Source organism: Chiroxiphia lanceolata, chromosome 9, assembly GCF_009829145.1.
Source record: "Chiroxiphia lanceolata isolate bChiLan1 chromosome 9, bChiLan1.pri, whole genome shotgun sequence".
Taxonomy (NCBI): Eukaryota; Metazoa; Chordata; class Aves; order Passeriformes; family Pipridae; genus Chiroxiphia; species Chiroxiphia lanceolata.
In genome coordinates, this window is record NC_045645.1 from 31,452,540 (window position 1) to 31,456,662 (window position 4,123).

At 52.8% G+C, this 4,123-nt stretch overlaps 1 long non-coding RNA gene across 1 annotated transcript; it reads left to right on the forward strand.

Moving 5' to 3' along the window:
- Positions 1-1,405: 1,405 nt before the first annotated feature.
- On the forward strand, positions 1,406-2,304 carry LOC116791334. The gene is made up of 2 exons (XR_004358698.1): positions 1,406-1,634; positions 2,207-2,304. It is a non-coding gene; the product is annotated as an uncharacterized LOC116791334 (long non-coding RNA).
- Positions 2,305-4,123: the final 1,819 nt, after the last annotated feature.

A 4,123-nucleotide genomic window follows, 5' to 3' on the forward strand; every position in this document is an offset into this window, starting at 1 on the left:
CTCTGCCTTACTTCTCTTCTCTCGTGCCTACAGGCAGTGCCCTCGGCCCTGCTGGGCTGTGCAGAGGAGCTGCTGCTGGGCAGAGCTGTCTCTTTGCAATGCTGCCCGCTTGCCAGGAGATACTTGTGTGCCAGGAGCCCGGTCCAGCTGAGCAACACAGCAAGAGCCAAAGGCAGCCCTTTCTCTGCCCCTCTGGGTTCCCCGCAGGTGTCCCTGGGGCTCCAGGGGAACCTGCTGTGGAACAGGCTGAAGTAAACAATGATGTTTCCCTCTTCTCCCCTCTTCAGTGACACTTCTTTCCAGCAGTGACATTTCTCCCCTTAGAAAATTAACAGGGTAAGATGATCACCTTTTCTAGTTTCATCATTACACAGGATGCCAGGAGGGTGACAACAAAGGATCTGATAACTCCCCGGCATAGTGGGGGTTTTCCTGGAGTCACACCCAAAAATGTGTCCGGGCTCTGAGAGGTGTCCACCCCTGAGCTGGACTGATGCACTGCTCACACACACCGGGGGATTCAGAGGCACGAGTCCTTTCCTCGCACACACACAGGCAGTTCATTGCAGCAGGGATCGCATCTCCCTGGGCTCCTGCTGCCACTCCCAGAGCCTGGAGCCACCTCTGCCCTGCAGTGCTCCCACCCTGCCCACTCCTACACTTCAGATGAACATTGGGGTTTTCTACTCCCTGGAACTGCCCAGTCCAGCCCCTCCCCAGTCCATCCATCTCCGTGCCCCGCCCCAGCCCAGCAGAGCAGCACAGTCGTTTCTGATCGTGCAGCAAGAAAGGGAGGAAATAGAGCACACGGACAGTGACTGCATGTCTGGACTGCTCAGGAGATCATCAGCTCGGGCGGCAGCTCCTGCAGCCCCAGGACCAGACCCTCTTCCCAGTGGCCCAGGCAGCTGCTGCCACGTGGGAACAAGCTCTGCTGCCCAGGAGGGTCCTGTAGTGCAGGGCTTTGCAGATGGCCACGTAGCGGTCATAGAACATGATGGTGAGAAGGGCAAGCTCCGCTGTGATCAAGAAGAAAAGCAAAAAACACCTGTGCAGCTCATCCTGAGTAGGAGATGCTCCTGGTGTTCGAGAGGGAATTGGCCATGGCTTTGGGGACAGTGGTGCAGATGCAGCCCAGGTGCGTGAGGGAGAGGTGGAGCAGGAAGAAGTCCCTGGGGGTGTGAAGGTGGTGGTGGCAGGCTACGGTTCTGAGGATGAGGCCGTTGCTCAGGAGGGCAGCCAGGGAGAGGCCCCGGAAGAAGCAGAAGTGCAAGAGTTGTAGCCCTCGCATACCAGGAGGAGGAAGTGGGGGATTAGCTGCTGTTGGACATGAGCTTCCTCCGTGCATCAGGAACTGTCCAAGGAGGAAAAGGCTGTGAAAACTTTGGGTACAGCTTTCCTAGATCAAACCCATGAATTCCTCTGAGCATCTACCCTCATCCCAAGTATCTGCAGTCACACATATGTAGATTCTGGACTGTAGAAGACAGGTTTAGCATGACTTTAAGATGATTTCTTCTGAATTTTTTGATTTATTTTTCTACTACCAGGTCTGACAGCTGTGTCACGGTGACACGGGGGGCATCGTGGAACCAAACGAACCCTGAGACATTTCAGAATCCCACTTGTGTTGGGTCTGTCTGGACTGGAGTTCATTTTCTCACTGCAGCCGTCACAGTGTTGTGCTTTGCATTGGAAGCTACAAAGGGGTTAATCACACCAGTGCTTTGGCAACTGCTGAGCAGGGCTGGCACAGCATCCGCAGTCTCAGCTTCCTCCCTTGAATCGGAGGCAAGACCATGGGAGGGGATACAGACAGGCCAGTTGAGCCAAATGGACCAAAAGGGTATTGCAGAATATATGGCGTCAGTTCAGCTACAAAAGCTCAGGAAAGGAACAGGAAAAGGGGAATCCATTTTTTTACAATACTTGCCTTCTGAGCGGCCTCCCTGTGTGGTGAAGCCCTGCTTCCCGTGAAGTGGACAGGCATGGCTGTTGACGGGAAGTAGAGAATAAATCTCTTTATTTTCCTCTTCACTTATGCATGCACAAACTTAGGCTTTTGCTTTCGTAAAGCGCCTGATCTCAAGGTAGAAGTCATTTTCCATCTTCTTCTGTCTCTTCTGTCTGGCTGGGAAGGGCAGTGATAGAGCGGCTTGGTGGGCACCTGGCATACAGACAATGTCAACCCACTGCAACATGGCAGGGTCTCATGGAACCAAAGGACTGCTGGGACACTTGGGGAACTCACGAAATCAAGTGGCCGTCGTGACACTGCCTTGCATCATAGAAGCAAATATTCCCTGGGAAACTACAGTAAACCAGGGAATTAAGGGACGTCATAGGGACGTGCGGGACATCATGGAATTAAACAAACCCTGGGATATCTTTGGAACTTCATGGAATCAAGGGGATAAAAAAAAAGAATTAAACCCAATGACCAGAAACCATTGGATCGAACATTTCTTTTATACGCCAGTTGGGGATTCATGGGGGTACTCTGCCATGCAGGAATCAAAGAATCAGTATGAATTTCGGAATATAAATACAGTGATACTTGAAAGACCCTCCCCTTCACAAGCAGTCCAGAACTGTGTTATGATTTTGGGGTCCAATGGCATCTGGGCTTTTATTCGTGGAGCAAGACTGCCATCTAGCGTCCATTTCTTCCGGGAGGGGAAGTCGTTTTTGCAGAGTGGTCTTTTCGCTTAACTAATTTATTGAAGAGGGGCCTACACATAAGTTTCCATGTATCATCTACATTCTCTCTCCTAAAACTAATTTTAGTCTTAAAAGAAAAGACCACTACCATACCAACTAAGCAAATCCCTTTGTCGATTAGGATTTTTATCTAAGAAATAACTTCCGATTTAGTAAGTCGTTTGGAAGGGAGATCCTCTCTCATTTCAGTGCCAATGTGACAATATGGGGCCTCATGTAACACATGGAGCGCTGAAAACTGCAGATTCCCATGGAATCAAGGTGCTATTGTGACCCTCTAGGGTCTCATGGAAGAGGGAGGCCCTGCAGAGCGACCTCAAATCAGAGGTTTGGGCAATCCTCAACCAGAGGAAGTTCAACAAGGAGACGTGCCGGATTCTGTCCCTGGGATGGGGTAACCCCGGATGTACGGACAGACTGGGAATGACATGCTGCATAGCAGTGCTGGAAAATGGCCTCTGGGGTCCTGGTGGATGACCAGTTTGCCAAGAGTCAGTGATGCCCTGGCGGGGACTCACTGCTCGGTCACGCAAGGGTTTTCAGACACACACACAGATAGTTCATGGCAGCAGGGGCAGTATCTCCTGGGGATTCTGCTGCCACGGCCGGAGCCTGGATGCACCTCAGCCCTTGGGGGCTACCACCTGCTCTGTCACTATCTGAGATGCCCCACAGCCTGAGGGATGGACACGGGGAGCTCTGGCCACAGAAACACATCCCAGAGCTGCATCCAGGGTTTTCCCAGGGTTTAGGACTGTAAATGCAAAGTGACACAGAGACACTCTTTGTCCCACGTAATTTCAAGGCTACCGCAGGAAGCTGATGGCATTTGTACTTGCTCAGGGTCATCTCCCCACAACAACACCAGGTGTGCGCTCAAGACTTGTCTGTGCAATGCAAACAGAGACAGCCTGTTTAGTCCTTCTGTGTCTCTCCAGAGAAGGTTAAAGAACCTCTGTGGTCTGGATGAGAAACCAGTGCTGGAAGTAGTGGTGCACCGCATCGCTGTAAAACTGGTGTCACAGCCCCCGACAAAAAAACCAAGTGGTCTTTGTCTCCAGCAGAAGTGCTCCTGCTGCCAGCAGGATGCTTCCCGGGACGGGCCAGGAGAGCCTGAGCCAGGGGTGTGGAGCCCGGAGGGATGTTCTGCCTCTCGTGCCCGTCGACCATTCTCACAAGTGCGTGCCCTGGAGGACAATTCAGGAGTCTCCACGTGCCAACAGAGGAGGGATGTGAGGGAAGAGACGATGGCGGTGAAAGGAGCTCATCGACTGTCAGTCTTGAGCTCTCCGATAGCAACCCGCACCCCTGCCACACAGCCGGGCCCCGTCGCCTCCGCGGTGCAGAGTCCCGACAGCCGTTCCGCTGCCGTCGCTCTCGCCTGGCCTCCGCCTCCAGCCCG